Genomic DNA, 23,337 nt, shown 5'->3' with positions numbered 1-23,337 from the left:
GGCCAAGAATGGCCACTGCAGAAACTGAAGGCAAATGAATTACAATGATTTTCTTTTTCAAATGAAATCTGGCAGAAGCCAGGTGTCCTTGTGATTTCTGCCCTGTCATTTACCAGGGCACTGGACATTTGTGTGGAGATACAGCGCAGAGGTTCCATAGGAGGTAATTTAGAGTGCCACCAATGGAAACCGAGCAGATTGATGTATGACTTTTTTTTTAGTTGAATACTACATTTAGTTTTAAAACCACTTTGAAATCCAGTTTGTCTTTCCTAATAGCATTTATTCAGAGTGGAACTTTGAATTGTGGCCAGCAGAAACTAGGTTGATTTGAACGATAATGTTGCAGGAAGGGTGACCCCTTCCAGGGCCTGAGAGTGTGCTCTTGTCTCACAAGCAGAAGTGAATTGTCCAAGGAAACACACAGGCTAAAAAGCAAGACACTTTACTGGGAAGAGGCGCCTAGTTGGAGAGCAGGAGGGCAAGGGAACCCAGGAGGACTGCTCTGCCACGTGACTCGCAGCCTCGGCTTTTATGGTGATGGGATTAGTTTCTGGGTTGTCTCTGGCCAATCATTCTGACTCAAGAGTCCCTTCCGAGTCCCTTACCCTCACCCTCACCCTAACCCTCACCCTAACCCTAACCCCAACCCCTAACCCTAACCCTTCTGGGTGGCCCACGCATGGCTCAGCCAAGATGGATTCCAGCCAGGAGGACTCTGGAAGGTTGGTAAGACATATGGACTGGCATCTCCTCTCTCCTTTGGACCTTTCCTGATTTCTTCGGGTTTATGGTGGTTTGTTAGTTCCAAGTCCCTAACCAGGACCTCCTGCTGTAAGGTAACCCATGCAAGTGACTCATTCATGTGTCTTCCTGGCCAGGGCAGGTGGCCTCAGTCAGTGTTTCACCCAACAATAAGAGGGTGACCCCTGTGTCATAAGCACTGAGCAGTTAACTTATTACTTCCCTTCAAAGATATAAGTGTGGCCCCAGTGTAGAGATGAACAGCAAGAGCCAGGAGATCTGCTCCTAGGACCACACCTACATGAGAACCTGGGTGTGTCTGTCTGTGCTACGTGAACTGTGCAGTCTGTAATAGATGTGTTGGTGTGAAGAAAAAAGAAATGATTTCAGTGTGACTATTTCTTCTAGCTAGGAAAGGGCACATATGTTCCCCACATGTAAGAGCTGATCAGATGGTAGTAGGGGCCTGGGGTGCTTAGTTGGGAAGGGTTCTGAGGCTGTTCTGGATGCATCTGCCATGGGTATCAAATATGAGAGAGGAGCCATTTATTTGACACTCCTGTTCTATCCCTTTGAGAATGATGTTTCAAACACATTTTATAATTTTAATTGTTTGTCATGGTACTCGACCTCTGTGATGATTCCCACCTGGTTTCCAGCAGTCAGAAACTTTTTTAATTTATAGGGATTTTTATGCATCTTTTAAAAATATATTTGTATTTATAAGGTTTCTTTGTAGTAACTATTAAAATGGCTACCCAAACCCTGAAAATTAAGATCAAGAGGTCAACAGTTAGTAATGGGACTTATAAATCATTTATCTGGGAGTTGCTGAATTCTCTGAGGTGACAAGTGAGCATGTCTGGGGCATCTCTCACTGTCTCAGGTATCCTGTGTTTCCCAAGGGCTGCAGTCCACCTGTGTAGGGTAGACACAGTCTAATCACTGGTTCCTAAGTGCTGCTCTGTAGACCAATTGCTGCAAATCTCAGTTCTCAAGAGGTCCTATTCCCAGAAATACTGAACCAGTATATTACAGAGCCACATAAGAGTCAGTAATTGTGTGTGCATAAGAAAGTCCCCAGGAGATTCTGATGCATGGCTAGGCTTGGGAATGTGCTTTCCTCCCAAATGTATACTATCTCAAAGCTATGTCCTATAGTATTTTAAACTGAACTCATTTTCATTGGATGTGGAATGTATTTTGGGGGTTAGTAAGGGCTTAGTTTGAGTTGGAAGAAAATTAGAATTATGGAGTAATTATAAAAGAGATGCATTTTGAAAAAATCCAAGTAATGATCTTATTAGCATAAACTGAGGTTAATAAAATGTTGCCACGTACAGGCTATTTTAATGAATACATTAGCACATGATTTATATACAAGTGAATACTGCTAAAGTGGTATTAAAAGTACTTGAAAACACTGTTTTCTTAGACTGAACTGTCACCTTGAAATCTTGTTTGTATTCCAAATGTGCTTGTGACAAAAGCTGCAGGGCTACCTTTCAGCCCTGGTGGAGACACGGAGCCCAAGGTCAAGGTTGGCACGTGGCCTTTCTCTCCCCTCTCACACTTTTGCTCTCGTGCGCACCCTCTCCCGGGGTCTCCAGCCCCACAACACGTGTCCCTACCTCCTACCTATTAGGAGAAGCTTCTCAGGAGAGGTAATTGCTAAAAGAGTTTTTTTTTTTTTTTTCCTCCCATTACTTGGTGAGTTATAAGTACCCAGTAAGGGAAACTGCTAAGAAACTTGAAGAGATTGAACTTTGGAGACAGCCAGAGTTAGGTTCCAATTCCAGTGCCACCTACTGCTTGTGTGACATTGGACAAGTCACTTAATCCCCTTGCCTTTAAAATGCAGATACATATAAAACATACTCTTCAAAATGTTGTTGCATGTAATATATGACGTGACTGCGGGGGTCCTCAGCCTCCAGACTGTAAACCTGTACCTCCTGTCAGATCAGAAGCAACATTAGATTAGAAATAAAGTGCACGACAAATGGAACATGCTTGAATCATCCGGAAACCATCCCCTCTACCCATGGTCTGTGGAAAAATGGCCTTCCATGAAATTGATCCCTGATGCTGAAAAGGTTGAGGACTGCATGAAAAGCTTACTGCAGAGACTGGTGCATACTAAGCATTTATTAGTAAGTAACTGTTTCTCTTCTTATTAATGCTATTAGTTTTGTTTTGTTTTTCAAAAAAACAAAAACAGCCACAGTGGGTCAATGGAGAACCTGGATTTGAAGCCAGGTTATTGGATGCCCCCACTGAGCACTTTTTTCAAGGGTCAGATATCCAATTTTCCCTCTGTTTTAAATCATGCATTTTGAGATTCATCTTCCTCTTTGTGCAAAAATACATCTCCAGTTTGAGCACATAATAAGATAATGTCTAGAAAGCAGCATGAGAAACATGAGGCATTACACAGGCGTTATTGGTACAAGACGTAACGGACATTAGACTGAGTGATCTTAATCAGGAGTGATGGAGCGATGAGGGGCAGCATTCTTTATCCTGGTGGGAGCACTGGCTCCAGATTATGCATCTCTCCATGAAACACAGCAAACAGGCTGCCTGGGAGGGCCGGGAGTGGAGTGGGGACAGCAGGAGACAGAGCTCCGTAAGGCGTAATTGTATCCCCACTGCTGCAGAAATAGAAGCTGATGCCTGCAGAAGCTCTGCATTACAAATGGGCTAGGAATGCTGTGTTCTCCCCAGGCGCTATTTGCAGAAGGATGGTGACAAATCGGAGAAGGTTCACAGAGAGGTGATGGGGATGACAGAGCCCGGAAACAGTTACCTGGGGAGTCACTGAAGGTGAAGATGTGTTGTCTGAAGAACATGTGTGGTTCGTAGAGGGAAGGCAGTGACAGGTTACCATTTCTAAATACCTGAAGGGCTGGCAGGTAGGAAAGGTATTGAAGCTGTTTTAAATGGTTCCAGAGAGCAGATCTGGAACTCTTAGGCGTCCAGGAGGCAGTCACCAGTTCCACAGAAGAGCAAGTCAAATTGATAGAAACTTCTAAACGCTTAGAGTGCCTTGCGAGGGGGTGAGCTTCCCATCACTGGACCTATGCAAGCATGGAGAGGATGGCTGTGTTTCTTCCGGACGACTTGTCAATCCAGTTCTTGGATGGGCCACATGGTTCTGTGACTCCTGTTTTTACCTATCTGGCTATTTCATCTTTAGGTTACATAAGTTCTGTAACAAATAGAGTTAGGGTTAGGGTTTTTGTTGTTAGTATTCCAGCATTTGGGTTACTTCCTAATAAAAAATAGTCTTTCTTGTTCAGTTCATGGAAATATAAGCAATAACTCTTCCTTGACTTGCATGCGATTACTTGAATGATTAATCTTCTTCCCAGCCTCCTTCCTGGTTTTCCTCTGGCTCTGCATTGCCTTTGATGTTCCACAGGCTTTGTTTGCCTCCTCATGTGTGTTTTATTTTGCTTGTGAAGAGTTTTTTAATGACAGGCTCTATTTTGCCTGCAACACATTTTTAATGAGCCCGGATGCTATTAGGCATGTCACTCACTCTCTGGGTCACAGCCACTGTTGGCCTCTTACCTGACTCGCCCCACTTGTTTTCACCTGCTTGGCCCTTGAAGGCATTTGAGTTTGCAATCTCTATGTCATGGCTCACGCTTCAAATATCACTAGTCCCCAGTATCCTCCATCCAGTCTGCATGCCACTTACCTGTAACACCTGCTTCACCTCCTTGCTCCCTTGTTTACAATGCCCTGGGCGAGTCCTTTCACGTCAACAGAGGGTCTGCCCACGTCCCCAGTTCCTCTCAGTCTCATTCTCTCTCACCACTTGCTTTTGTCAAATTCTTGTTCTTTGTATAGATTGTTTTCCTCACCTGTGACTTCTTCCGTTTTCTCTTCTCCTTCATGCGGCTCCCATATCTTCTACCAAATCCAAGTACAAATATAACTTCCTCCAAGAGTCCTTTTTACTGATCCTCCTGCACCTCATCTAAGATAGCTAATCCCCTCTCCCCTCTGTGGTAAGACTATTGTATTTCCATGCTTATTTCTTCATAACATCACACTCAAAATAACTTAGTGTGTTATTCACTGCCCACTTCCCCAACTGTGCTATCAAGCCATGAGAACAGGGACCTAATCTGATACCCAACAGGTAAATAAATACTTGTTAAATGAGTGAATACCTGAAAGAACAGGGCGTTGAAATAGAGAAACTTGAAATTCCCTACTAGTCCTTACATAATTTAAAAGAAGAGAACATCTTGCTTTTCAGAAGGTCGATTTATGAATTCATAGCTACATTAGTTGAGATTCTGACATGGCATTATCAGCCATCTGAGGTTAATGTAATGGAGCATTGATGGAATGAAGTCTGTAGACCAGAAATCAGTGTACACAGGGCTACAGATTGCGGCACATCAGAAGGGCTTGGTGAAGTCGTTATAAACTTGTCTGATTGCTAAGCAATGTCAAAGCTGATAAGAAACCCCCTCTCAAACCCAAACTTGCTTGTCTGTAACAAACACATATGTGGGATTTGCTGACAAAAAGCACTAAAGTTTCTCCTCCTTTCTTTCCAACCTTGATTATCGTTTCTGAGTTTATCTTCATCTGCTCTTCCTCCAGCTCTCTGTCCTGAGTTTTCCCTTATGAATTTTGCTCAGTAATTTATACTCCTTATTTCAGAAGATTAGTCTGTCTTGTCTGCCTCAAAACAGTTCAAGCTCCATCCTTTCCAAGGCCAGACCTCTCGTAAAGCCCTGTCTTTGCAGTTCTCCATGCAGATCTTATTTATATGGTGCTCCTAGACCCTTTCTAGTTATTTAAATTTCCATGAAATACATGAGACTTTCTCTGAAGTCAGTGGACCCTCCATTATCTTGACAAGTTGATGAAGATTATGATAATGACATAAATGTGTCCTTGGATAAGAGATCATGTAAAGCTACTGTGGGGAATGGAAACACCCCTTGCTTAATGCCATGCTACATCATCTCATTAACCCAGTAAGGCTTGCCCTAGCTGTGTCCCAAATAAGCAACTCTCATAACTGTATTGGACAATTCATTAAATGTTTATGGGTGACATTGAATGGTTGTGATTGTGCACTGTGTATAAAACCCATTACTGACTAAGCAAGTGACTATTATTAAAGCCAATGTGACTAGCAATCAGCAATTGGAAAAACTCAACCATGAATTTCATAGACAGAGCAACTGTAGGTTCAAGCATATCATGGGAAACAATTGCTTGGCTAAACACAATGCATGAACAAAATCAATTTGCTAAAATGCAGGTCATTTGGCCCTGAGAGCTGCAGAAAACTATTATATTGCTGATAATATTTATTGTTGAACTTGGATCTCTTTCACACACCATTTGACAATGGGCTCAAAGTCCATGGGTCCCCAGTTGACTCTCCAAAAGGGAAGAAATGTTTCATTGAGACAGTTAATTAGCTTTTTTCCTCTGGGTTCAATGATGTCCTCATCATGCGTTTTGCGGTGTTGGAGAATTTCGGCTTGAAAACTTTGCTACCTGTTGGTTTTTTTTTTTTAATTAATTTATTTTTTTGGAGGCTAATTACTTTACAATATTGTATTGGTTCTGTCATACATTGACATGAATCCGCCATGGGTATGCATATGTTCCCCATCCTGAAACCCTCTCCCACCTCCCTCCCAATCCCATCCCTCTGGGTCATCTGAGTGCACCAGCCCCGAGCACCCTGTATCATGCATCGAACCTGGACTGGCTATTCGTTTCACATATGATAATATACATGTTTCAATGCCATTCTCCCAAATCATCCCACCCTTCCCCTCTCCCACAGAGTCCAAAAGACTGTTCTATATACATCTGTGTCTCTTTTGCTGTCTTGCAGACAGGGTTATCATTACCATCTTTCTAAATTCCATATATATGCGTTAGTATACTGTATTGGTGTTTTTCTCTCTGGCTTACTTCACTCTGTATAATAGGCTCCAGTTTCATCCATCTCATTAGAACTGATTCACATATATTCTTTTTAATGGCTGAGTAATACTCCATTGTGTATATGTACCACAGCTCTCTTATCCATTCGTCTGCTGATGGACATCTAGGTTCCTTCCGTGTCCTGGCTATTATAAACAGTGCTGTGATTAACATTGAGGTACATATGTCTCTTTCAATTCTGATTTCCTCTGTGTGTATGCCCAGCAGTGGGATTGCTGAGTCATATGGCAGTTCTATTTCCAGTTTTTTAAGGAATCTCCACACTGTTCTCCATAGTGGCTGTACTAGTTTGCATTCCCACCAACAGTGTAAAATGGTTCCCTTTTCTCCACACCCTCTCCAGCGTTTATTACTTGTAAACTTCTGGATAGCAGCCATTCTGACTGGCGTGAAATGGTACCTCATTGTGGTTTTGATTTGCATTTCTCTAGTAATGAGTGCCAGTCCCAAAGAAAGGCAATGCTAAAGAATGCTCAAACTACCACACAATTGCACTCATCTCACATGCTAGTAAAATAATGCTCAAAATTCTCCAAGCCAGGCTTCAGCAATATGTGAACCATGAATTTCCAGATGTTCAAGCTGGTTTTGGAAAAGGCAGAGGAACCAGAGATCAAATTGCCAACATTCGCTGGATCATGGAAAAAGCAAGAGAGTTCCAGAAAAACATCTGTTTCTGCTTTATTGACTATGCCAAAGCCTTTGACTGTGTGGATCACAATAAACTGTGGAAAATTCTGAAAGAGATGGGAATACCAGACCATTTGACCTGCCTCTTGTCAGGAAGCAACAGTTAGAACTGGACATGGAACAACAGACTGGTTCCCAATAGGAAAAGGAGTACGTCAAGGCTGTATATTGTCACCCTGTTTATTTAACTTATATGCAGAGTACAGCATGAGAAACGCTGGGCTGGAAGAAGCACAAGCTGGAATCAAGATCAATGGGAGAAATATCAATAACCTCAGATATGCAGATGACACCACCCTTATGGCAGAAAGTAAAGAGGAACTAAAGAGCCTCTTGATTAAAGTGAAGAGGAGAGTGAAAAAGTTGGCCTAAAGCTCAACATTCAGAAAACAAAAATCATGGCATCTGGTCCCATCACTTCATGGGAAATAGATGGGGAAACAGTGGAAACAGTGTCAGACTTTATTTTTCTGGGCTCCAAAATCACTGCAGATGGTGACTGCAGTCATGAAATTAAAAGATGCTTACTCCTTGGAAGAAAAGTTATGACCAACCTAGATAGCATACTGAAAAGCAGAGACATTACTTTGCCAACAAAGGTCCATCTAGTCAAGGCTATGGTTTTTCCAGTGGTCATGTATGGATGTGAGAATTGGACTGTGAAGAAAGCTGAACACCAAAGAATTGATGCTTTTGAACTGTGGTGTTGGAGAAGATTCCTGAGAGTCCCTGGGACAGCAAAGAGATCCAACCAGTCCATTCTAAAGGAGATCAGTCCTGGGTGTTCATTGGAAGGACTGATGCTAAAGCTGAAACTCCAGTACTTCGGCCACCTCATGTGAAGAGTTGACTCATTGGAAAAGACCCTAATGCTGGGAAGGATTGGGGGCAGGAGGAGAAGGGGATGACAGAGGATGAGATGGCTGGATGGCATCACCGACTCGATGGACATGAGTTTGAGTAAACTCCAGGAGTTGGTGATGGACAGGGAGGCCTGGCGTGCTGCGATTCATGGGGTCACAAAGAGTCGGACACAACTGAGCGACTGAACTGAACTGAATAATGAGTGATGTTGAGCATCTTTTCATGTGTTTGTTAGCCATCTGTATGTCTTCTGTGGAGAAATGTCTGTTTAGTTCTTTGGCCCATTTTTTGATTGGGTCATCTATTTTTCTGGAATTGAGCTGCAGGAGTTGCTTGTATATTTTTGAGATTAATTCTTTGTCAGTTGCTTCATTTGCTATTATTTTCTCCCATTCTGAAGGCTGTCTTTTCACCTGGCTTATAGTTTCCTTTGTTGTGCAAAAGCTTTTAATTTTAATTAGGTCCCATTTGTTTATTTTTGCTTTTATTTCCAATATTCTGGAAGGTGGGTCATAGAGGACCTTCTGTGATGTATGTCAGAGAGTGTTTTGCCTGTTTTCCTCTAGGAGTTTTATAGTTTCTGGCCTTATGTTTAGATCTTTAATCCATTTTGAGTTTATTTTTGTGTATGGTGTTAGAAAGTGTTCTAGTTTCATTTTTTTACAAGTCGTTGACCAGTTTTCCCAGCACCACTTGTTAAGGATACGCCTTTGCTTCCTCTTCAGCTCATGAGAACTTTTAACTCAAAGAAGCTGGGTATGACATAACCAGCAAATAAATACATAATAGTGGTAATTGAATGATCTCAAATTCTCACTGAGTGGATCTCCGAGGGGTCTTTCGAAAGCTATTTTAATGATAAAAGATCTTGGTAGACATCTGGCTTACGCTTACCTGTATCAGATTATTACTGAGTTCAATCTATATGTCCTTTGGATTAGAGAAACACAGTTAGCAGAGTAGACTTTATCTGGTTAAAAATTATTTCCACCTATTTTTCCTAGTAGAGGTAAGAATTCAGGGAGGATGTAATTCAGATTATTCACATTTGGTGGAGTCTACACATGTGGAATGTTGAGAAGCATGGAAGGGTATGATGGTGGGCTGGGGGCCTCCAGAGCAAATCATGGCATCACTGGTCACTTCAGAGGAGAAAAAGAAGGAAGAAGGCAGAAGAGTAGCTGACGATGAGAGGACAAGGGTCTGCAGGATGAGCTGAAAGGCAAACGATGCCACCTCTATGGTTTTTCCTAGAGTCAGTTTCCAAAGGACTGCTACCCTGGGGTTTTCCCAAAGCTGCTCTTCTCTCTCAGTTGAATATGCTCAGCTACATGTTAGTGAGAAATAAGCAAGAGAAAATGAGTTAAATGTTAGTCTTTCCCTAGTACCAAGTAAAACCACTGCGTCAAACTGTCCTAGGCACCCTCCCTCCTTATTTCCTAAATAAGGCTTTGTGTGTGCCCTCCACTGGGAATGCTCTCTACAAACAGACACATTCCAGCAGAAACATATAAGGTACTTGCTAGTTAAGGTGGACGATATCTGCTGTAAGAAGTCTTGTTGCCAGGGTATCTTTCTGTCTGTCTTTTTCTCACAATTCTGTTCTTAGTTACTGTTAATTGTGTCAAACCTCAATTAATATCAAGACTTGAAGACTGAGACATCTTTGTGTTTTTTGTAGTCTTAATTAGGTTTGTAACCATAGTTCTTAGCATAGCTATCAATGAACAATCTCTTACGAGGAGTGTCTGAAAAAGTTTTGATAACTTTGGAGCTCATGGCCCACTAAAGCCAACTATCAAGATCTCCCATAAGGGGACTCCCTGTTGGTTCAAGGGCTGAACCAACACTGGGGTTCCTTATTCCCAATGCAGGGAATCTGGTTTCAGTCCCTGATCAGGGAACTGGTTGCCACATGCCACAACCAAGATGTGAGACAGCCAAATAAATATATAAATACATATTTTTAATAAAGAAGTTTTTTTTTTAATATTTTTTTTAAATAAACGTCACCCATAAGAAATTTTTTCAAATCCATTTTACTTGGAGAGTTGAGAACACTCTCTGGGGATAGGAAAAAAATTATAGGAGGAATAAGTGCTGAGCAGAAATGGATAAATACAGCAAGAAGAAGAAAGATATGGATTAAACGCTGACACATTTCTATCAATATAAATTACAACGGCCTCAAAGAGGAAAGCCCCTAAATATTTCGCTTGATCTCTCTTTTAAAGAAGAAAAGCAAAATAAGCAAGAATTAGGGTGGAAAGGAAGATAATAGCACCATTTTAAAGCCCCAAAGCATTTGAAAAGGCCTTTGCTGTTTTTCAGTTCTCATCTGTCATTCATTAAACGAAGAAAGATGAACTTATTCAAATAACCTTTGTAAATAAATCCCATTACCCCTTAGCTTGGAGCAGGGCTCAGTCTTTAAAACTATCGTGTCTTGTACACAAGCAGAGATGAACAATAGGCCTCTGAGTTGCCAGCTTCAGAGAATGGCACATAGAACCCTGGAAACATAGCCTGGCATTTGTAATTGCAGCTTGGGTGACCACAATGTGTGCTTTTGTTACTATCGGGTTACATCTATCTTCAGTGCCCCCAGTCTGAAATTTGCACGTTGCATTCTAAAGCAAGACTGCCCCGTATAGATAGACTATGAGTTACGTACACAATTAAAAATGATTAGTAGCCACATTTGCTGTTGTTCAGTTGCTAAGTTGTGTTTAACTCTATGTGACTCCATGGACTACAGCCGGCCAGGCCTCTCTGTCCTTCACTAACTCACGGGTTTGCTCAATTTCATGTCCATTGAGTCGGTGATGCCATCCAACCATCTCATCCTCTGCCACCCTCTTCTCCTGCCCTCAATCTTTTCCAGCATCAGGGTCTTTTCCAGTGAGTTGGCTCTTTGCACCAGGTGGCCAAAGCATTGGAGCTTCAGCTTCAGCATCAGTCCTTCTAGTGAATATTCAGGGTTGATTTCCTTCAGGATTGACTGTTTTGATCTCCTTGCTGTCCAAGGGACTCTCAAGAGTCTACTCCAGCACCACAGTTCAGAAGCATCAGTTCTTTGGCTCTCGGCCTTCTTTATGGTCCAGCTCTCACATTAAAACAAGAGAAAAGAAATAGGTGAAATTAACTGTAATGATACAATTTTTAATCCAGTATAGCACAAATATTATCATTCAATATGTAACTAATATAAGCCATTGTTAGTGAGATAGTTGCACCTCTTTTTTGTTTAAGTTCTTGAAATCCAGTGTTTTTAGCTTTTCCAGCACAGCTCAACTCAGACTAGCTCCATGTGGTTAGTGTCTCCCAGACTGGGTGGTGCAGTTCCACAATTTATTCAATCCAGTTAGCCTCATTAGTTTTCATAAGGTGTGGTTTGATATAAAACCTCTCAATTTGTTCACCCTTATCCTCCACATCCAGAGGACAGTCATTTCTTTTCCCTGGTCTTGAAAATGATAACATAAGAATTATGTCATGTAATAATTGGGTTAGGTTCTATCATCCTTGATCAAGACTTTGTTGAAGTTTTAAAGGTTGAAAGGACCTCAAAGATAACCAAATGGATCCTGCTACACAAAGTTTATTTATTATTATTTTTTTATCTTTCTGCTAATAATATCATGAGGGATGCTCCAAGAACAATCCATGAATTTTGGAGGACCATTTAACCACTGTTTCTGAAGGTCATCACTTTTCTAAGGGTGGCCCAGTTAAACATTATTCAGATGGCTGAACTTTCCTGTTCCACTTTTGAAAAGAAACACATTGAATGGCTTTTTGAGTCAGTATCATCATCTAGGGGTTGAGACTGGGGCTCTGACTCCAGATCTCCTGGGGTTCATTCTCAACTCTGTGTTCTTGTACAAGTTGCCCAACTTTTCCTGTATCTCAATTCCCTCATCTGTAAGATGGGGAGTGTGATGAGGCTGCTGTGATAATTAAGTGTTATTACATGTAAAGCCCTAAAACAATGCCTGGTGGACAGTTAATGCTCAGTAAATATTAGCTTTGATAATGGTTGTAATTATTGATGTTATCATCATCATCACCCTGAGGGCATGTCGGAAGCATTCTAAGAAGCTGGTGGGAGTGATGAGGAGTCTCATGGGACAGATACCACCTTCGCTGGAGACCCCAGAGATTTTTGAAATCCAAAGAACCCCTTAAGGGGAGATCATACAGGTTCAGTGTCATTGCTTATGACTTTTATCACGCATGCCTGTGGGTGAGAAGCCTTCACAGACACAGCAGCTCAGTAATCTGTGAGTACATTAAATTTTTAAGCTGCCCCAAGTATGCAGCCCACACTCTCCAGACATTCAAACACAGTGAAGGACTCCTTTCCAAGAAGAAGAAATTCTGACTTAGGGTTTCATTCTGTCTTTCAACTTGCTTTAGATTTGTGGCAAGCAGTGCTTTATAGAGATTTTTATGACCCCACCCCCAACTTAAAAGAGCAAGTTGAAAGATGCCTAATTTTCTTTCTAATGAAAAATCTCGAAAAGGCTCCTACACATGCATAGGTCTAGATTCTATGCATTGGATCAATACAGTAATTTGTTACAAGTTCTTTAATAGTGAATTGCTATTTAAATCTCAATGTCTTTCATGTTCCTCATATTGAAATGGGGAGAAAAAAATCTAATAGATTTGGGCTAATGGATAGACAACAGATTAACAGTAATAAATGATTCTAGTTCTTCATCTTTGTTCCTAGGGAGAAGACTAATGAAAAATAATAATAGAATTAGTATTGTTATTTAATGAGAGTCCACAGTGGATTGGAATCTATGCTGGGTGCTATGCATATATTACTTTAATCTTTATAAACCTTACTGGATAAGTATCATTAATACCATTATACGGAAGCTAAGTCTCACAGAGGGTGTTTGCCTTACCTTTTAGCCAGCTTGTGGCAAACTTGTTTATACTAAAATTTGTTTGACTACAAAGCCTTTGGTCTGAGGCAAATATTAACTTCCCTTTCATGGAAAACTCGAGGATAATGAAATAAGTGTTTTTCCTAGAGGCTCTACCTTCCAGTGCTAAACTTCGAACAATTTCCAGAACTGTTTTCAACTTTAGAGACATTTGCACATACATACACACACACATACACCTCACATCCTAGCTTTGCACTCAACCCCAGAGGTCTTGACACATGACTGCTAATCAAGTATGCAAGATTTAAAATGTGAGCAATTGGCATTTTCCAGAATTAGACATTTTCTCTGCTTTTAGTATATAAGCCCCTAGCACCCATTTAGGAACTTTATTATAGTTTTTTTGTTTGTTTGTTTGCCTTTTTGTTTAACACGAAGAAGTCATTAACACACTCTAGCCAAGCTTCTACACTTTCCAAGGCCATCCTTTCTGAGTTGGTTTTGCACGCTGAACCTCTTAAATACTTTTGCATGCCTTATAATGTATTCATGTCATGGTAGCACACTAAAATATTTAAAAGGAAATTGTTGCCTTTTTTCACCCCCCTCAAAAAGAAACAGTCCTTGCTTACAACTCTCAATGGACCATAAATATTTTCTAGGCCAGCTGCCCCAGTACCTGTTGTGAATCCTTCTTACATTAGCAGTAACTAAGGAACTCATAGAATATTCCCTTTACACTGAAATGAAGCCTTGATCCAGCATCTTCTTTTTCCTTTCAAAGAATTTTAGTTCTTCTTAGAAAACTCTTCAGGTATTAAAGAGAAATTTGCATGTTTGGGTCAAATTCATGTATGAACTTTGAGCTGGCTTCTCCAGTAGTTTTGACCATACCAGTTTGTTGCAGGAAGGGGAACCCCTTCCAGGGCCCAAGTATGGGCTCTTGTCTAACTTTCCGAAATGAATTGTCCGAGGAGACACATGTGCTGACAAAGCAAGAGACTTCATTGAGAAGGGGCACTTGGGCGAAGAGCAGCAGGGTAAGGGAGCCCAGGAGAACTGCTCTGCCACGTGGCTCACAGTCTCGGGCTTTATGATAATGGAGTTAATTTCTGGGTTACGTCTGGCCGATCGTCTTGCTTGGCCCGTAGTCTCACTCAGAGTCCTTCCTGGTGGCACGTGCATCTCTCAGCCAAGACGGACAGTGAGAAGGAGTCTGGAAAGTTGATGTCCTCCTCCTCCTCTTGGCCTCTCCTCAGTTCTCCCAGTTACTTTCAGTGGCAGCACCCTGTTCCTTACCAGGATCTCCTGCTGTTAGACACCTCAGGCAAGTGGGCCTGGCCAAGGTGGGTGGTTTCTATCAATAGTTCCCTAACACAGCCGCCCTCCACCTCCCATGGTTCAGGCAGTAATGAGAGTGATGGGGAATGGCAGATGAAGCTGAGCTCGCTTGCCAGCCGCTCACCTCCTGCTGTGCAGCTCAGTTCTTAACAGGCTGCAGACTGGTTAGGGGGTTGGGGATCCCCACCCTAACAGGCTGTTGTCAAATCGGAGGCTGAATATTTTTAGCAGCCTGAAATGATGTGATGAGCAATCTGACCTGTCTTCTTAGACCATTTCCCATCCACATAATGTGTCTACTGTTTACCTTCCTTCCTTGTGGCCCTGGAATAGCGGCTTCTTTCAGAACTCATCTCTGAATCAAGAGCTTAAGGAGCTTGAAGGGGTTTCATCTATTGGTGATCTGGTCTAGGGCTGAATGAAACTTGTTCATTTAATTACAGGGTTAGAAGTTAGGTGTCCTTGGTTGGTTCCCCCCGTTCGGTGGAGAGGGAGGATGTGGTGTGATTAGGACTGAGCATGCTGGTGAATTAGTGCATCCAGTAAAATACAGGCGGAGCAGGGAATCACGTTTGCCTCCAACAGATAAGTAATGACAACACTGAGGTACGTGAAGACCTGGTAATTCTTCCAAAGTCATAGAAAGAATAAGAAACAGACCTGGGATTCATAGTCAGGCTTTCTCTTTCCAGAGTCTGAGTTCTTGTTTACTCTGCTGCCTCTGAGAATGCCCAGAGATGTTCACTTCTGTCCTTTCTACCTCCTCATACCCGGTAAATCCCACTGTCTAATGGAAGAGGCTCTCAAGGGATACTTGTTCTGCTGAAGCCCCAGCCCTCTGAATTCAGAGCCCGGACCTCCCATTCCTCAGCTCTATTGCTTTCTTTTATCAGTTGCACCCTTCCCTCTTTTTTGGGGGAGGTGGGGGCCGGGGGGAATACCTTCCTATCTATTGAAACCTCCTCTCTACAATGATGTATGTCAATCGTTGCTGAGTAAAACTGAGGGGAAACAAACAAACCACAAAAAGAGCCTGTGCCGTCATAATGAGGACAGCAGTACAAAGTATTACATTTCCTGAGATAAGAAAGTATTTTTCAAACTAGCTAAGCCTGATGGGAAAAGAATGAGATTTTTTAAGCTGAGATCAGGCTTACTAGAAGTAAGGCTTTGCTGGTAACTCCAGAATCAAATCACAAAGACTGGCTCTAGACCTGGTACTGGTTTCTGGAATCTACTTGAAATTACTTTGCTAAATGGCCAATGAGGGCTCCATTAGCTCTCTAAGATAGACCAACCTAAGACGGAACAGTTCACATGCACCTTCATATTGTGGAAATGTGTAACACCCTGCCAAGAGAATAATAGATATTTATATTTTCTCCTGTCTGGGCTCAAAAATGTTGTTGTCTGTGTGATAGTGTCCATATTACCTTGGGGCATGGGTCCGTAAAGCTTGTATAACTTCTCTATTTAATTTGAATAATCCTCACCTGGGAAATAATTTAAAGGCCAAATAATAGAAGAGTCTCCTTTACTGGTATATGTTCATATATACAAATGAGTGTTTTGAAATATAAAAGATTGGAATATAATATTGAGGGGGGAAAGTGGCATGTAAATCAAGAATAGAGTAGAAGCAGATGTACCTAGTAATTGCAAGCGGTCATGGCTGGCAAATGGAATCGTAGATCACTCCTCTTTCTTTCTTTATGCTGCTGCTGCTAAGTCGCTTCAGTTGTGTCTGACTCTGTGCGACCCCATAGACGGCAGCCCACCAGGCTCCGCCGTCCCTGGGATTCTCCAGGCAAGAACACTGGAGTGGGTTGCCATTTCCTTCTCCAATGCATGAAAGTGAAAAGTGAGAGTGAAGTCGCTCAGTCGTGCCTGACTCTTAGCGACCCCATGGACTGCAGCCTACCAGGCTCCTCCGTCTGTGGAATTTTCCAGGCAAGAGTACTGAGTGGGGTGCCATCGCCTTCTCCGTTCTTTCTTTATACTCCTTGGCATTTCCCAAACTTTATATAATAACTGAGTAATAATTCTGTAATGTAAGGAAAACACTGAGCAGCAACCAAGTGGTGAACAGAAAGACACAGGCTTTAGTTTTGGAAAGGATCTCATGGGAGATAGTCATTTGTGACCTACCACTTAATTGACGGATGGCCTTTTGGGGGCTTCTACTCTGAGACTTTTTTGGAAAAAAAAAAAAATTTTTTTTCAGGATAACATTTTCCCTGACTTCCTGCTCTGAGAGGCAGGGGAAAGGATACCTTAATACAAGCTCTCATACCGCTGTGATGTCCTGTGGTCTCAAGTTCCCCATCCATTTGATCTTGTCTTGGATTTCCCCTCCACTGCTGAGTCATCTCTTCTCTTTCTGAGGGTCATTTGAGTGTTCAGTTCAGTTCAGTCACTCAGTTATGTCTGACTCTTTGCGACCCCATGGACTGCAGCACGCCAGGCTTCCCTGTCCATCACCAACTCCCGGAGGGAGCTTATTCAAACTAATGTCCATCGAGTCGGTGATGCCATCCAACCATCTCATCCTCTGTCATCCCCTTCTCCTCCCGCCTTCAATCTTTCCCAGCATCAGGGTCTTTTCCGATGAGTTAGTTCTTTGCATCAGGTGGTCAAAGAATTGGAGTTTCAGCTTCAGCATCAGTCCTTCCAATGAATATTCAGGACTGATTTCCTTTAGAATGGACTGATTGGCTCTCCTTGCAGTCCAAAGGACTCTCAAGAGTCTTCTCCAACACCATATTTCAAAAGCATCAATTCTTTGATGCTCAGCTTTCTTTATTTTGAGTGTAACAGTCATTAATTTAACAATCACCAGCATGATTACAAAAATGAAATGCTCTTTATTCCCCAAACTTAGTTTACATCTGAGCTATGATAGCAACCATTTCATCATCCCAGAATCAGGTTTTCCAATGCAGGTTCAGTGGTTTCTCAGTCAGCTCAAGCCTATAATTATGCCCCATTCTGGTGTATAATCTCTGTATTCAGCGTTCTGGTCCAACTGTTGTAAACATTCTGTCACATGAGGTGGACAGGGATTATGTGCTCTTTGGCATTTGGTGTCCAAGTAATCTGCCTTTCCTGGTCCTTGGGTGTATCCCTGGTCCATGACAACACCCATAAAGAGAACAGTCATCTTTTGAGGGTGGCTATTATTGGTCTTTTGCATCCCTGAGGTGTCCATGGTCCTGATATGGCCTCTGGTCTCAGCACATGAAGGACACCTACTTTGTACCCTTGGCCAGATTTTCAGTACTATTCTCATGAGCATATACACACACACACAAAGAAATGTTCTGTTCTTCCAAACTTTCCTGAGGCCTTCAGGAGATCAAGGAATCCCCAGCAGCCACTCATGCTGTCACCATAGTCCTTCATCACTTTCTTTACAGAGCTGTTTACTGTCAGTGTTCTAGATGGGGAGAGCAGAGTCGAATCCACTCTACTCTTGGATCCCTAAATCCAAAGGGAAGATTTTGTAGGGGGAGCAAAATTTGCCTTCCTGAAACCTGTCTCTTTGGCATGAAGATTAATTTAGGTTGATGATTTTTAACCAACAGAAGACTCAGGAAGTCTTTCTTTTTATCTCCCTCTTAGATGCCCAGAGAATTTAGTAAAGGATCAGTTCCTAGAATAGAGCTATCATTGGAGATATCTGCCAAGGTTATGGGCTAGGTGTGGTGAGGGAATCTTGAGGCAGAGCCTAGAGATCAGGGACTCTCCATGTCCAGTTGTCTCTGGCTAAGTCACTTTAGTCATGTCCAACTCTGTGCAGCCCTGCGGACTGTAGCCCACCAAGCCCCTCGGTTCATGGGACTCTCTAGGCAAGAACAGAGTGGGTCGCCGTGCCCCCCTCCAGGAGGTCCTCCAGATCCCAGGATTGAGCCTGCGTCTTCTACATCCACCTGCATCGGCGAGTGGGTGCTTTACCACTAGTGTCGCCTGGGAAGTCTCTCCCTGACCCCAAAAAACATCTCTTTACCAAACACTTGCTTTCCCATGGTCTTGTGAATTGCCTTCCTCCCTTTTGAAATCCCAAATCATCAGCCCAAATATCCCCTTTTATTTTTAGTTGAAGATGGTATCAAAGGTGGGTATTTGGGCCATTATGGTAAGTTCCTCAGTTTTCTGGGGTCTCTCCCAAGTATACGTTAGTAAACTCTTGTTCAGTATCTTCCTGTTCATCTGTCTCATGTCAGTTTAATTCTTAGACCAGACAAAAGAACCTAGAAGGGCAGAAGAAAATTTCTTTCTTCACGGTATTTTCCACTTAGTCACCCAGAAGGCAGAATCTTGGCCTCTCAACGTTGTCTGCATCCTAATCTCCAAAGCCTGTAAACATGTTACATGAGAAAGAAGAGTTAAGGTAACAGGTTGTGTTAACTTCCATCAGCTGACCTGAAGATAGGAAGATCACCCTGGATTATCCAGTGGACCTAGTATAACCACACAGTGCTTAACTGTGGAAGAGGACAGAAGAGTTGGTATCAGGAGTGATATACCATGAGAAAGAAGCTCCTGGTCATCGCTGGCCTTGAAGATGGAAGAGGCCATGAGCCAAGGGATGCAAGAAGTCCCTGGAAACTGGGAAAGGCAAGAAAACAGATTTTCCCCTAGACTTCCAGAGAGGAACACAGACCTGATGATACCTTAATGTTAACTGGTTAAGACCCATTTCAGACTTCTGGCCTCCAAAACTATTAGATGTTACATTGGTGCTGTTTTAAGCCACTAAGTTGGTGGAAATTAGTTATAGCAACAAACAGAAAACTAATGTACAGTGAGTCCCCTACCGATGAACCTTCAAGTTTCGAACTTTCAAAGACAAAAACATGTGTTCACATGTCCGATCACGTTCGTTAGTTCACGTGTCTGCTGTACATTGTCACATATGTGCATCCTCTGTAGGTGCTTGTGCTTTGTGTACTTTACAACCACACTGCATAGAGCGCAGTGGCATAGCATCTTTAATTCAAGCCCAGGATGTCCAAAAGCAAGTGTAAACGCAGCAGTGATGTGGCTGGTACTGCTGTACTTTCCAGAGTACTGTACTGTAAGATTAAAAGTGTCTTCTTTATTTCTGTGTTTGTTTTTTATGTATTATTTGTGCTGAAAATTATTATAAACCTATTACAGCCAACTGTGTTTGTAGGCTACCTAGGCTAACTTTTTTGCATTTATGAACAAATTGGACTTTATGAACACGCTCTCAGAGCTCGTTCGAACATAGGGGACTTATTGTATCAGGAAAACTCAGGATTCAGCCTGGAGTTCGGGGTAAGGGGAAGAGTAGAGTGTGTCGCCCTAGTACATACACTTGCTTTCTCTCTTTCTGGGTTTCTCTCTCTTAACTCTGATCCTGCTCCAGTTTGAAACTTCTGTTGTTGTTGTTGTTGTTGTTGTTTTTTTTTTTATTCAAGTCTGGGCACAGGCAGGTAGAGCTAATCCCTCTTCCTTAGTCCTGTGTGAATTATTTCTCTCTCACACTGCCTTTTGCACTTAGAATCCAAGTTGGTGAGGGCAGGAGACTACCGTTACCCAGTAGAGATGCTTTCACTCAGCCAGCAGAGAGTCAAGAACGAAAGGACACGTCAGTGAGTGCTTTGAAATACTAACTTGCCTCCTCTGGCTAAGAAATGAGCGACAGTGAGTATGGAGAGAGTAGGAACCCCTGAGTACTGCAGGGCAGTGCGCTGTGACAGAGGTCCAGTTGCAAAATGACCACCTTCCCTCCTGCCTGTAGAGGCTCACGTCCTGGCACCGCTGCTAATGAGACCCTGGTCAGCTCCCTTTGTCTGGGTTCAGTTTCCCTGTCATCAAACTGAGAGGCATTCGTCTCATCCAGGTCACCTCTAAGCATACCTTCTGCTCTGACACTCTGCAATTCCATGACACTAACTAGTTCAACTGAGAAAGAACCACTGGCCCTGAGGACTCCTTCCCTTTGATTTCCGCACGGAGGCCGCATTAGCATAGCGGAAAGGATATTGACACCGCAGTTGACTTTTAAAATTCACTGAGAAGGAGAGATGAAATGAAAACATACCAGATGGAATGTGAGCTCCCTACTATTTCAAAACTTAGACATTTCCACTATATGCTGGCACAAAGGAAAAATTAAATATCATCTTGAATGCTATTTACAGTTTTCAAAGTGACAACAATAGCCTTTCAAAAGGAGGAAAGACTGTTCTAAGATTGATTCTAAAGCCCTTGGAATGTTATTTTATGGTTGGAAATAAGATAATAATTCACTGGATATGAGAATAATAGGGAGGGAAAATCAAACAAGTGGGGCTTCCCAGGTGGCTCAGTGGGAAAGAACCCACCTGTCAATGCAGGAGATAAAAGAGATGCAAGTTTGATCCCTGGGTTGGGAAGATCCCCTGGAGAAGAGAATGGCAAGCCACTCCAGTATTCTTGCCTGGGAAATCTCATGGACAGAGGAGCTTGACGGGGTTACACGTCATGGGGTCGTAAAGAATTGGACATGACTAAGCAAATGAGCATGTACACACAATCATGGGGGCAGTTGAGACATAGCTGTAACCTGACCACTGAGTGATTGGGACTTCTGGGAACCAATCCCAAGAATCACTGTCAATTTGGCTCTTTGTCTCATACAGTCACTAAATACATTTTCAGTGTCTTTGATTTTTAGGGCTCCCACTGGCTATGGTTCTCGATCCATTTGAGTACAGACCCCTTTGAGAATGCTGCTGAAGACTGGGGAGTTCTTAGCTAAGAAAAAATTTAAATATTTACACAGATACCTTAAAGAATTGCATTTAATATTAGTATTTTTTTTAAGTCTCAGGTTAATAATACCCAACTTGAGGTAGAGAGAAGAATGTTCTCAAAGTCTAGTAAACGAATAAGATTGATTTTGTGCCAGAAGTTGTATGCACACAGTCACATACACATACATGTATATACACAAGACAGGGAATTGTGTTCACATCCTTAAGGCTCACTGGGTCCACTCAAGATCCACCTCTCTCCATTTAAGAAGGTTCAACCATTTAATTATTCTTTCTTAGAGCAAGTGTCAGAGTATGTGAAGAGAGAATGGGGTCTTTTGAAAAGGAAATATTCCCTAGATGCGGGGTGGTGAGTTCTGTTAGTGAGCCCATGGTTGAACCCACCAACCATCTGATGGTTGGATCTTTCACCTTCTGTTTAATTAAAAATTCAGTTTCAGAATCACACAGTAGCTTCCAAAAAGCAGGCCATACTGTTCCACATAGCATTAATATTTGCACTTTTGAGTTTGTGAATTGACTTGATTTCTGATGTCTGAGGATTATAGAATATAATCTAGGTATAGAAAACAATTATCTTGAAACTTACCTATCATAAATCTTCTTGAAATATTGAACAGCCTTTAAATAAGTTGTAAGAATTGGATTTTTTGTCTTTTCTATCAGCGAAGTTCCATACTCAATTTTTTAAAATTCTCTGATATGCTTGTCATGGTTATTTGTTAAGTGCAAGATGACTCAGATTGTGGCTCTGTAATATCTACAATACAGTTTGAAATTTGAAAATTTTTCAGAGTTGTTGAGCTTGTTGATTTCATAGTGGTTGGGGGAAAAAGTAATATAAAATATCTAAGTTTGCAAGTGCCATCTTTTTTCATTTTCAATTAACATTTTCTATATAGTCACCTCATTTCTAAAAGGCTTACTACTTGGGAGGTTCTAGGTTAGTTTCATTCAGGCATTTAAATGCAAGGGAAAAGTTGCTCAAACTTCAAGCATCTGAAAAGAGAATGCAACCCTTTTCCCTTAAAATGCCCCCCTCTTCTGCCCATGCTTACTCTTGGCACCCCCATTCTGAACGATCCAGTTCAGAAAACTTGATGCACCTCCAGCATCAGCTTCATCCTTGAATTTTGTCCTTGAGATAGAACTTGTTGCTCACCAAGTTATGTTTGTTCATCAGTGTTTCCTGCCGAACACCCCTCATGGTTCTTCCTATGCATGGCTGGACAGAAGTCTCAGGATTCTACTCTCTGAGGTTTTTCTGGGGCTTTCCCAAGTTTCCCAAATCATGTTCTCAGGCTATTTCTGTCTTGATAATGGGTGAAATTAGAGAAAAATCTCAATTTGTATTCTTTCCCTAATCTATTACTGAAGATTGGGGTAGGAGGTGTCGATGCAAGTCCAAATCACACATTTTCAAGGTTCATAGATTGATGTAACATGAATCCGTACTTCATTTCCTTTTATTGTCAAATGATATTCCGTTGTATGACTCTACCATTTTGTCCTTTATCCATTCATCATTTGGTGGCCATTTGCATTGTTTTTACATCTTTATCAATAACACCATTTGTGAATGATGCTTATGAATCATGATGCTATAAATACCCCTATTCATTTATGCATGTCTATGTGGACCTATGTTTTAATGTCTCTTGGGTATATACCTAGGAGTGGAATTGTTGGATCATATGGTAACTCTATGTATTTGAAGTACCATCAGATTATTTTCCAAAGCATCTCTACTGTTTTACATTCTTACCAGTACTGTGTGAAGGTTCTAATTTCTCTGCATTCTCATCAACACTTGTTATTTTCTTTTTGATTATAGTCATCCTAGTGGGTGTGAAGTGGTATTTTATTGCAGTGTGATTGGATTGGCCATCCCAAATGGCTAATAATGTTGAGCATCTTTGCACATGCTTATTAGCCACTTGTGTGACTTCTTTGGTGAAATGTCTGTTCAGATCCTATGCCGATTTAAAAAAATCAGATTGTATGTTCTTGAA

At 41.8% G+C, this 23,337-nt stretch overlaps 1 protein-coding gene across 8 annotated transcripts in view; it reads left to right on the top strand.

Moving 5' to 3' along the window:
• Positions 1-23,337, top strand: part of FHIT (fragile histidine triad) — a 1,526,080-nt gene that overhangs the window by 1,312,305 nt on the left and 190,438 nt on the right. The window lies entirely within an intron of this gene.

Source organism: Bos indicus x Bos taurus, chromosome 22 (genome assembly GCF_003369695.1).
Source record: "Bos indicus x Bos taurus breed Angus x Brahman F1 hybrid chromosome 22, Bos_hybrid_MaternalHap_v2.0, whole genome shotgun sequence".
In the NCBI taxonomy this organism is placed as follows: Eukaryota; Metazoa; Chordata; class Mammalia; order Artiodactyla; family Bovidae; genus Bos; species Bos indicus x Bos taurus.
This window is presented reverse-complemented; position numbering and strand designations above follow the sequence as displayed.